Raw genomic sequence first — 12,508 nt, forward strand, 5'->3', positions numbered from 1 at the left:
CTGAGTCCAGGAGCTCTCCAAGGTGTACCCACAGTCTTGCTCTGTGTTCCTCTGTTCTCACACTTGGGGCCATTTTGACTGAGCTAGAGTTGCCAAACACTGTCGCCCAAATCTTCCAACAAAATGCAGACACTTTATTTCAAAGTGATCTTAGCCTCACCATGGACAGTGCCTATAGTGTACACAAGGTTGCTTTCGTCTCCTAACATGGACTACAGCAGGACATAGCTCATGAAGGGAGGATGGAAAGAGCCTATTTATTCCCTTCCACAGTGAGCCTATGAGCCAGCCACACCAGCCCAGGAGACCCCAACACCACACAGTCAAGCCTTTTTTATTTTAAACTCAAATGATGATAGTTGTCTAAAAGTCACCTAAATATGTTCTTAAAGCTTAAACCAGGATTCCAATTTTCTCCATTATTTTTACTGGATCCAGATCACTAACCTCTATAGTTTGATTAGAATTTGACCCCAAAAAGAAACAGAAGGAAAGAAAGCTTGGCAGTCTCTTCAAAACGATTACATTTCTAGTGTTTCATTTCAGAAATGTTATCTGCAGACTTACAGCTTTTCCAAACCATATTGTGTAGACATTGTGTAGACGTTCCTAGAGCATAGTTCCTACATGTTTGTAGAAACACAGACACAGTGGGATAAGGGAGCAAACATGAGGCTCCTGGGCCATTGTTTCACTTTATCCTTGCAGTAATCTTTCAGGCCAGTTCTTGTAATTCAATCAATGAGGCCAAAAGAAGTAAAGTACCTTGCTTGTAGTATGGGGAGATAGCTCCATGGAATCTACACACCTCACCTGTGGGAGACCTTGGGTTCTGACCCAGGATCCATGAAAACAAAGAACCATAACTTCACTTGTGATGACATTAATGTGTCTCTAGATTCAAATGCTGAGATGCTGCCCACTGGAATTTAGACCCTGATGATTCTAACTAGAAACAGAAGACTGCATTGGCCTTGGTGGTATTTTTGACCCAGATTCTGAGGCATAGGTGTAACTGGGGTCTAAAAGGAAATTCTGTGATCTCTGCACACTCATAGAAGCACTAAAGACTGTCCTTAGTGGAGATCCTCCACTAGGTGTCGCTAAAAGGATTGGGAAGTTAAGGAGATGAAAGGGTCCCCATGTCTGCTCCTCTCTGGGCTTGTACCAAAAAGTAAATTGCATTTGTCAGGATTTGCATGAATTATTTACTATAATCATCCAAATGTTTCTAAACTTTGAATAATGCAAAGCACATCACGCCCGAGATTTGGGCTTAATGACAAAATTCAAGTAACACCACTTGGACTCCCAACCACCCAGTTAGTTTTGAAAACTGGGATTACAAATTTTGCTCTGATTAGAGCTTCCTGTTTGGGGTTGGGTGCGATGAAGATAGTTTGATCAGAGTAAAACAAGGAGGCTGCTCACCTTGCTTATGGCCAGCCCAGGTTCAATCCCCAACATTCCATATGACCTCCCCCAAGCACCACTTAGGAGTGATTCCTGACTGCAGAGCCAGGAGTACGTTCGTAATGGTGACAGATGTGGCCTCAAAACAAAAAAAGCAATAGTGCATTTCCTTTAAAAAAAATGGTGACTTGGAGTTGAAGCACTTCCCTTGCATGCAGAGACCCTGACCAGAAGAGATTCCTGAGCACAGTGCCAGGAGTATGTCCTGAGCACACCCTAGCCCCTAAAATGCTGGTGTAGGTAAGGGAACCACGTGAAGTACATACCTCTAGAGAGATGGCTGGTTAGTAGCTCATGTGTCTGAGTTCCCTGTGTTGGGCACCCTGCAGGATCTCTGCTGTGATGAGAGAGGCACACTAGAGTAGATGCTACATATGCCCAACCCTGTGGGGCCAAGAGTCCAGGGTCCTCTTGCAGGGCCAGGAGTCAGATAACTCAAGATCTAACTCAGCACCACAGTTCTACAGGGACTAAATTGACTAGAGTGACCATCCATACTTCCAGGCCTTCAAATCCATCAAGCCCTTCACTTCTTGAGGTACCCATGAGGTCATGCCACCCTCATTTACAAATGTGAAATTTCCTGAGGTGGTGGTGGGGCTTGGGCCCAGTGTCTGCCTCAACAGACTGTCCCCACTCTACAGCTCTGGGGCTGGTGTCTCCTTTGTATGCATCCATTAATGTTACTCCAGTTAAATTTAACTCCTATGTAGCTGACCCTGGGGAGTGGGGAAAGGAAAGGGGAGGGATGGGAAGAAGGGAAGGGAAGCGAAAGGAAGGAAAGGGAAGGGAAAGAAAGGGAAGAGAAGGGAAAGAAAGGAAAGGAGAAAGTAGGCTGGTTGGTGAGCAGGATGGAATGGAATGGAATGGAATGGAATGGAATGGAATGGAATGGAATGGAATGGAGGAAGTAGGCTGGTTGGTGAGCAGGATCCCTGGAGTAGGAACGATTGAGGCAAGGGTTAGTGACTGTACATGGAGCTTAGACTGGATCTCCCACAGAGGGGGCAGGTGGGGCTACCACTGGCCAGCAGAGGGGATACCAAGGGGAGAGCCTACTGAGAAGTAGGGTATCCAAAATAGGTGCTGCTGCTTAGTGGTTCCAAGGGCTCAGGGATGATTCTGAAAGCAGGTACCCTCGATCTGGTCTCTGCAGTGAGGCTAGAACTTTCCAATCAAGAAACTGAGATGGTGGGGCCGAAGAGGTAACACAGTGGTAAGGCGTTTGCCTTAGACACAGAAGGATGGTGGTTCGAATCCAGGCATCCCATATGGTCCCCCGAGCCTGCCAGGAGCTATTTCTGAGCGTAGAGCCAGGAGTAACCCCTGAGCGCTGCCAGGCGTGACCCAAAAACCATTTATAAAATGAAAAAAAAAAAAAAAGAAACTGAAATGGTACTTAGACCTCTGGGTCCCAGCCTGGAAGCTACCTGCACCCCTGCCAAAAAGCTAGGTTTGAATACCACTGCTACCCCGACACACAAGCATACCAGCGCTGGGCTCCCCAGCCCATGGGCTGCTCCTCCAGATTCCTACTCCTCCCTTCCCATAGCCCACTGCCATGTTTGAGCTCAGTCAGTACTCAGAGCAGGCATTTTATGCTCTCCTCCACTCACAGCAATTCCAAGCTGGAGTTTCCATGTTACCCCTTGTCCCCTAAGCAATGACTTCATGGCCCATGGTGGGGGGGGGGTATATAGTGGGCACAACCTGCTGCCCTGCTTGTCTCTCAGTACAGCCCATTGCCTCATAGTCACCGAGGTATTTTATGTGTGTTATCGGGGCGCTGCCGCCCCTCAGCCAGTCACCTGAAGCGCAGGGCGGAGCAGGGCCTGGCTGCTCCTGAGAAGAAAGGGAAATGCTCAATGGTGGGGTGAGGCCGCCTTTGCTTTGGCTTTTCTTCTATTTATAAGCTCACCTGTGGTGTTTGTTTCTTCCCACCCCCCATATCAAAATAATATCACATGACTCTCCTGACAGGCAAGTAATAAAACTGCTCATTAATCCCGGCCCCCATCACCGCCCCTTGGTGCTCCTCAGCAAAGGTGTGTAAACAGATTGGCCTTTCCCTGACCCCTAGAAACCAACCCCACCGCCAGGGCTGCTTTGTCAGGCAGAGAAAGGACGTCTGAGAATAGAAGGCACTTTCTTCCTCAGCCCCCTTCTCAGGACAATGCCACCCCCACCCACCTCTACCATGTGCACCTACGCACAGAGCCTCATGCATACACACACGTCACAAAATTGTATACTGACTTCATGCACAATCACATGTGTACCAACAGCCATGTTCAGTGTTCTCTCTCTCACACACACACACAAAGAGAGAGAAACTGAGCCCTCCAAAGTGCAGAATCAAGGAATATACAAAAGGCACCTTGAGTATAACTCAGCAACTCTGACAAAACAACTGAAAGTTCTCCTCACATAGGTTCTCCTTGGTCTATACATATGCATCTTCTGCATAGCCCCCAAGCATTGTGGGTACTGAGAGGGGCACCCCATTGAACCTCCAGAATCAGCTGGAGTCCCCTGCTTATGTAGCAGGTGCGCTACTGCTGTGATCTAAAGCACAGTGGCAGTTAATGAGATCACTGGGGAGCTGGACTTGGAGCACCCTGCAGAGTGACCCAGTGTCACTCATATGGGCCTGCAACTACCAGCTCTATAGTGGCTAGAGCAGGGGTCTCAAACTTGCGGCCCTCTGTACAACATTTTGTGGCCCGTGGCCAGCCTTCAAATATCACAGAATTCACGATTATTTGCTTACCGAATAATCGCAATAAAAATCGCATTAGTAAGAAAAAAATCACATTAAACATTCGCATACCCCCAGCAGTTTCGTTTGGGGTATGCAAATGTTTAATGCGATTTTTTGAGATTTTTTTTCTTACTAATGCAATTTTTTATTGCGAATATTCGGTAAGCGAAATCCCTTATGCGGCCCTGCCTCACCCCGACTTTGCCTCCAGCAGCCCCCAGGTAAATTGAGTTTGAGACCCCTGGACTAGAGCCTGGGTCATGGCCAGGTTGGCAAATTCTCTGTGCCTGGCTGATACCCTGTGGCAGTGTCTCTGACCCCAATGACACAAAATGCTCCCTTTACTCCCACACATCACCTCACCCTGGAGCCCCACCTCCAGGATGGGAACCCTGCTACTGCTGAGTCAAGCTGTTGGCCCACCCAGACCAGCTGCAGTGGACCAAGAACTCCCATGCGTTGGAACCATGAAGCTCCTAAAGCAGTAGAGAATAAATTAGTCGAGATCCCTTCAGCTCAGCTGTGGCAGACAGGCAAATTGACCAGCTCCCCATCTGGGAAATTAAGTTCCACCACCCCAAAATGGGAGCAAGGTAATGAGCTGTCAGTCACTTGTGCAGATCTGGCCCACCACATCAATGAAACCCAGTAGCTCCTCATTAAGCTTCAAGGAGGTCCTGGTTACAGGTTCCCCACACTGACGTGTCCCCTTTACCCCCACAGAGAATGCATCCAGCCTGGTAGAGCATCTTGAGTGTGAATATGACCCACTGGGCCAGGCAGAGCTGGAACAACATGAAGAAACTGAGCTGAATCTAAGTGCTGATAGTAATTCACTGGCCCAGAAGCCCCCAGAATCTAACTGTGGTTAGATGTCTAACATCTGGTAGGGGGTTGGTGACTTTTTCTGAGATAACACCCAGGGTGCCTGTACCTCCTATGCCTCCTCCAGTATCTCGCCCGCATGCGTTGCAGGGCTTCTTCGAGGACACTGTCCCCACACGTTATAGGTAAGTGCATTCACCACAAGACAGGTGTCCCAGAGCCCTGAGCATCATGTCCTGAGCCTGGAAGCTTCTGAGAGCCCCTGCCTGAGGCATGAGGACCTCGTGTCTATACCTACACAACTACACCAGCAGCACCAACATCCCCAGTACCTGAACACAATTCAGAGCACATGGCTCAAGTGGCAGAGTACATTAGTACATTCCTGGCATGTATAGGTCCTTGGGTTTACTCCTCAGAACCACTTGCTCTCCCCTGTGGACCAGAGCAGCTTTTTGTAGCTGGATCCACGCATTAATTCACACAAACTTGCTGGTTGAGTATTGCTGAGAGTGTGTCCCCACACCCCTCCTGAGCATGGTCTGGTAGGCCCCCTACATCCCCACAAAAAACCAGAACTGTGTGCCACGCCCTGAGATGTGGTGATGGTGCAGAACTGGGGGAATGAAGGAGTCTTGGTGCATCTTCATGTCCAGTCCCTGTATGGCCCCACAAAGATTTCTCTAAATGAGAAAGCTGGGCTCAGAGACGAAATGGGCTTAGGGCATAGCAGGAAGAGGGCAGAACAAGAATTCAAGCCAGAAGGGAAATGAGCAACTCTGTCCCCTCTGCCACACTGCCTCCTAGTGACTTCTCTGGGTAATTGCCAATTACCTCTATGGTAATTGCCCCATTTTACAGATGAGAAAAAGTGAGGAGGCCAAGGGTCCTGCAAACCCAGGAAGCTAGGAAGCAGCAAGTCTTGCCTTTGTCCTTGACCGCTCTGGTCAGCACAGAGGACTACAGCAACGCACAACCTAACACTGGGATTCGTCGCTGCATCCCAAGTAGGGGGCCTGCCCAGCCAGGGAGCTCCCAGTAATTAGTGGACTCTTGTTAAGACCCAGTCGCGCCGATGCTAGGCCAGGCTTTGTTTTTGTTCCTGCGCAGAGGCCCTCGCAGGAAGGCCAGGCGCACGTGCACGGCCCCATAAATCCAGCCGGTGTCGCTCATTACAACGTTCTGCTTCACGACCCCGCCGCACGGCCCGCGTGCACGGCTGCCCGGCCTCCCTGCAGCCAGGCTCGGCTCCCCAGGCCGCCTGCAGCCTCAGACATGAGCTCATCCAGCACCCGGCGGGCGAGGAAGTGGTCAGGAGGTGCTCTGGGCAGCACAGGGACAAAGCATCCATTAAGGCAGCACAGTGTCAGTGCCCTCCCACCAATCCCCCCTGTCCTGCAGAGGCAGGACCACCCCACCCCAAGCCCTGTCCAAATTGCCAATGCCCAGGGCTGAACCCTAGGCAAGGGGAAATCATGCAGGGGGTAAGAGTTATGGGCTCAGAGAACCCTGAGTGTACACACACACACACACACACACACACACACACACACACACACACCCTTGATCTTGGGCAGGTCCCTCTTCCACTCCCACAACTCAGAAACAAGAAACTACTCCTTGCCTGGTCTCCCCACTACCAGACACAAAGGGCAGAGCATGGGGGAGCATAAGTGACCATGTATCATGGAGACTCCAAGGTGGGTCAGTCAGTGTCCATTTGGGTGAGTCTTAGTTTCTGTGATCAGAGTTATGAGTCGGACATAGAAAGCTGAGCCCACCAACCATGTGATCCATTTGGGGGCATAGCGCTTTCTAGTGTCAAGGGGCAGAGGAGGTCCCCCATCTGTCAGCTAGACTTGTGCTGCACTTAGCAGCAAGCACATGGGCAATAGACTTGGGTTGCTCTGATTATGACAGAAGATGAGAGCCTCACAGGGCTAGAATCCACATCTGGCTGACACCTGTGTCTGAGAGCCACCAGCTCATATGCATGTGGGTTGATGAGGCCCAGCCAGGCAGACAGTGTCACACCTCAGTCTAAGCCGGTCGTGGCTATGTGTGTGAAGGTGCCACCACAGGAACTTGGCCATATCCAGCTGGAGAGCAACTTCTGGAACTAAGTTGGCCTGGGCCGGAAAGATAGTATGGTGTGCGCGGTGCTTGCCTTGCACATGGTTGGCCCAGATTCAATCCCTGGAACCCCAGATGGCCACCTACGAACTGTCAGGAAGGATCCCTGAGAATATGGCCAGGAATAAGCTTTGAACACTGCTGGGAGTAATTCAAAATCAAATAAAAACAAAAACAAAATAATAAAGTGAATGACATGTCTCTAATTCTGCTCATGAAAAGATGGATTCAGGCAAGGGAACTCAGGCCTAGAGAATGGAAAAGCCAGTGAGATTTTTGAAGTCAGCCTGCCCTCCCAGGGCTCTGTCCTTCTTAACAGAATTCTCCCTTCCTACCTTTTTCTTCCTTTTGGGTACTTCTTGGGCTTGGGAAAGTTCAGACTAGATCTTGAGCTGGGGGCTAAGGGGTCTTGTGGGAATCCATGCATGGGAGAGCAGTGAAGGACACTCTGGCCACAGGGATGACCCTATGTCTGCCAATTTGCCCTTGTTCTGAGAAGGATGTGATGCTTACTGCACTCCCCATGCCAGGGTGGAGGGCAGGGATGCTTCCTCCCCCCCCCCCCCCCCCCCCCGGCCAATTCTATTAGGAGGCATAGTTCTCTGAAAGGTCCAGGTGGGCAGAGCTGATTGGCTGGGCCAAGTGGTGGGGGTGGGGTGAGGTGTATGTAGCATGAAATAATTAACGATGGGGCTGGATGGCGATGGATGGTGAAGGATTTCTTTCTGCCACTCCAGGCCACGTGGCTCTGCAACCCCATCCAGCCACGAGTCCCAGGCCCAGATGATCGGGGTAATCAAGACTCACTCACAGGCAGGCATCAGGAAACATTAGCTTTATTCATGCCCTATCCACCACATGTGTGTGGCCTACTCATAACCTTTCAAGCATTCAGCCATTCTTGGCTAGCCCTGCGTCTTAACTCACTTCAGCCATCTTCAGGGCCAAAGAAAACGGCCAAAAGGGCCGAATTCCCTCGGTTCCAGCCTTATCTAACTTTTCCAAGACCCCTCCCAGGAATGGGAGGGTCTTGCAGGTAAGGTTACACCTAATATTCAGTTCCCAAGACCCCTCCCAGAAATGGGTGGGTCTCAGGTACACTACAGTGAGGCATATCCTAGGGTGCCCTTGAGAAGCCCGGCCCAAATGTTTTTACTCTAAGCATGACCAGGGCTTGCACAGAGGTGGGCATACAGGTTGGGGGGGGGGGTTGTGCCAGGCTGTGGGAATGGACAGCATTCTCATCTATCAGCCATTGACTGGGAAAAGGACTATTAAGTCTGGGGCTCCATGCTGAGGTCCCCTTCTGCAGGCCACATGCCTCTCCTGCCCCCATCCCAGCCCTCTAATCCCTTGTATCCTGTGACAATATAAGAAATTGACAGGTGGGCAGGGACATTCACCCTTGACATGGGGCAAAGGGGGAAATGGGGGGAAACAAGCAAGTGGTATCTTCCAGAGTGGGCAAACTGACTCCCAAACACCCCTCCTCAGCAGTGCCTCCTGGGGAGTTTCCTCAGATCAGGTACTAGTGGGCTCTGTGCTGCTAGAGTCTAAGCCAGTAGCCTGCATCCTCTCCATCTTTGGTCCCATGTCCTGGGAGGAGGAGCTTGAGCTCACAGGCTCAGACACTGAGCACCGAGCACTTCCTCTCCCACAGGATTGTGTATAAATCCAGAGAACTCGGGCTCCTCCCAGGCCCAGGAAACATTCTGGGAGAGAAGAGTTTGGACTCTCTGGGCCTTCCTGGGGACTCCTCAGAAATGCCTCCCCACACCCCATGCTGAGCTGAAGGGGAAGGTCTGCACCTCCCCAGGGCTGACCCCAAGCCTGTCTCACTACGGCCCTAGGACTCCTGTTTAAGAGCTTTTTTATAGACTTCTATAAAGGAGAAAGAGAACCTTTCGCATGTTTGAGCTGTGCCCTGTCAGTATGCATGAATGGGACCAGGTGGGGCTCCCTCTGCTACAAGCAGTTCAGCAGTGACTGTGCCATCCTGGTCCCCAAAGAAGTCTCTGAACCCACCACATCCCCTCAAAATTTGGGCATGGGGGATAGTACCCCCAATTATAGGGTGCAGCTGGTGAAACAGCCAAACAGTCCTCTCCAGCCTGATTTAGGGATGACTCCTGACGGGCCCCCCAGTTGCGCAGCTTCGTGGGAAGATTTAGAAGGGGGAAATGCGGAAGCTGTAAACTTTTACTAGGAATTCTCAACCATCCCAACACTCCTGCTGCCCTGTGCTTTTAAGAGAACTTCCTTTCTGCTTTGAACTTTGCCTTCCATTGGAGCCACCTCATGCCTGCCCTGCCCTCCCCAGCACCCAGGCTCAAACTTCCACCCTGGAGGAAGAAGGCCTCCTTCCCCCTGTTGCCAAGGCTCAACATCTTCCCATTCAGTCCTGCCTGCCCTAGAGGGTATTCCAGGATGCCTGTGGTGGCCTGACAGTATTTGACCAGGGGCACACACAGAATTGGCTCCCTGGGGCCAGAGCCATAGACACTGCCAGTAGCTAACTCACCTTTGCCAAATACCCGAGCACCAGGCATTACACATGGGGGGCAGCATCACCACCAAACTCGATAATATGAGCAGCTGAATGTTCCTAAGTGGGACCAGCTGAAAGATCTGAGATATTTTTGGAATGGGGATTGGCCAAGTTTTCCCCTTCAACCCTACCCTGCCACTGGATATCAGCAACCTCTGCCCACTCCCACCATCTTAATTATTTGCTACATTTTCATTTTATTTTTGTGCCACATCCAGGAATGCTCTGGGTTTACTGCTAACTCTATGTTCAGGGATCACTCTGGTTAGTTTTGAGCGAAAGAGGTGACCGCATGTGATATAGTTCAGCAACATGTCCAGAAAGTACCTTATCCTCTGTACTATCTGTCTGACTCTCTATAGTTATATCATTAACGAATGATATAAAAGTTATATAAGAAATATCCCTTCCCTCCCTTTCAAGAACACAGACATTGCAACTTAGAAATTTAAATGTTCCCCTCAAGCTCACATTGCAGGAAAAGAGGCATGCCTGGGTTCAACATCTCACTTCTTTCACCTTCTAAAGGCTATTAACTATAAATGCTAGAGCACAAAGTGTCCAGACGTGGGAGTAGAATAAAGTCCTAACCAGGAAAGGAAATGTCGGTGTCAAACTTGTTGGCAATATTGAAATCAAGCACCTCTGCAAAGATGTCCTGTTCTGCTCATTATGGCCGTGTGGTTCATGCTATGTCCTAGATGGAGCAGTCATGGCATAGGGGAGGGGGTGTCTGATGAAGATCTTCTCAACATTTAGGGTGTCAGTCTAAGTACATGAGCCCAGTTTTTGATATGCTGCAGAGGATGGTTAACTAACATGGTTAACTAACTGCTCCTAAGAGGGCAGGTGCACCAGAGAAGATGTACCTCAGGAAATGCAAGGCATGGCGGGACTGGAGCAGTGGGAGTACCTGACACTCCCTCTAAGAGCTGACATCTATCTGCCACATCTTGATCTGGAAGTATCTAGAAAATGGATTATCTTTGCAAATCCCTGTCTGCTTACTACCTTGGTGGAATTCTTGCTTTATAGGAAAAATGGGCTCATTCTTGAAGCAGTCTCTCCCTCTTTCTGAATGGATCAAGAACTTCTCAGTGGAAAGCTCTGTAAAGCAAAGGCCTGGGGCAATATTTCACACACTGAAGCCGGGTGCAGCAACCTGTGTTAATTAAACCATTAATGGGGCTTCCAGACTCTTGTGGAGAGAGGAAATGCATTTGGCTTGAGGTCTAAGATAGTTTTCTGTGACTATGGGAGTGCACATTTTTCCCCCAGCAAATCCTCTGCCCTTTCCAGGAGGGGAGAGTGCTTCTCTTCTGGCTGCCAGGACCTAAGCCCGAGAGTCCTTCTGGATACTGCAAAAGGGGGAGTGATATGTACAGAAGTTAAGAGTGTTTCTGAGGTGTGTCTTGTTCTCTCATGTACGCAATAATCCACTTAGGCCATTGCTGCTCCTTCCACCCACATCCTACAGTGAGAGCCAAGTGGAACAGACCAGACCATAAGCCCAGTGTGTACAGTGCAGACTCCAGAGCTATGGCCTGAGCCTGTGAGCAGGAAGGTAATGCTCCCCTCAGAGTCTGATCTGTCTCGTGGCAGACTGGCTGAATCATCTCATCAGTTTTCCTGAAGAAAATGGGATGGTCAGGAGGAAATCATTAAGGGATTAATGACACTTCTCCAAATTGTTACCCCAAAAAGGGCAGAAAAAAAAACACACTTGTATATAATGAAGTGAACACAAACCTGAAGATAGAGACACTCTATAAAGTGGCTCTCAGGGCTGTTCTTGATCCCTGCTGAGCAGGAGGATCTCTTTGGGGACTGACTGCCCATGGGTACAGATTTCTATGTCCTCCATGGGGAGCAGGACCTGGCTAGCAGCTCTGCAAAAATCCTGTTACCTGTAAGGGGCCTTCATGGGCTGCTAATGTGGTGTCTTTCACAGAAAAGAACATTAAAGTCCAAAGACTCCATGAGGAAACATCTGCCTATGTTTTGATTTCTTTCAGAGCCAAGCAAAACCTGAGGTCAGAGGCCCCAGGTCTGTGCCCATGTACCCTATTATACACAGAGAAGTGGAGCTTCTCAAATCTGCAAGGCAAGACCCCAGAGAAGACTGTACTGCTGCCTTGGCTCACTGTGCTCTGAAGAAACTGCTTTCTCCCTGGCAACAAAAGCTGGCCTCAGGGGCTTCTCCTGATGAGGCATCTCCTTCCTCTTACCTTCCTAAGACAGTCCTAACGCCAACCCTGATGAGCAGGACCCATTGTACTCTTCCAGAAAATTCCTTATCCAGCCAGCTCCTCCCTTTCAAAGTGACTATCTAGAAATGGATCTGGGACAACTTCTCTCATTCCTTAGCTGTCCTCCAATTGCTCTGAGGAGCATGGCACAACCCAAAGTGAGTTCAGCAACTACATCTCTAAATTTTTTATGATTAATGTATTATTTCTGGGTTACAGGCCAAGAGACATGGATGACAGCTATGCAGAGATTGCCCTGTCTCATGCCCTACAGGCTGGAAGGTGGGTAGCAATGCAGTCTTGGGAAATCTTCCCTCACCAAGAGCTTTCTCCTGGGCCCTGAAAGGATGTAAGGATGGTTGTGGGCACAGTGCCATAGTGCCCTGGTCCATATGCAGGTGTAAAGGCTGTGGAATGTGATGGCTGGTAGTGGTGAAATAGCATTCGTCTTGGCAACAGCACCAGAGGTGTGGCTGAGGCAATGGATTGGCTCCCCAATAGCTCATGGTTCATTCATCT

The sequence above is a fragment of the Suncus etruscus genome, chromosome 14 (assembly GCF_024139225.1).
Source record: "Suncus etruscus isolate mSunEtr1 chromosome 14, mSunEtr1.pri.cur, whole genome shotgun sequence".
Classification (NCBI taxonomy): Eukaryota; Metazoa; Chordata; class Mammalia; order Eulipotyphla; family Soricidae; genus Suncus; species Suncus etruscus.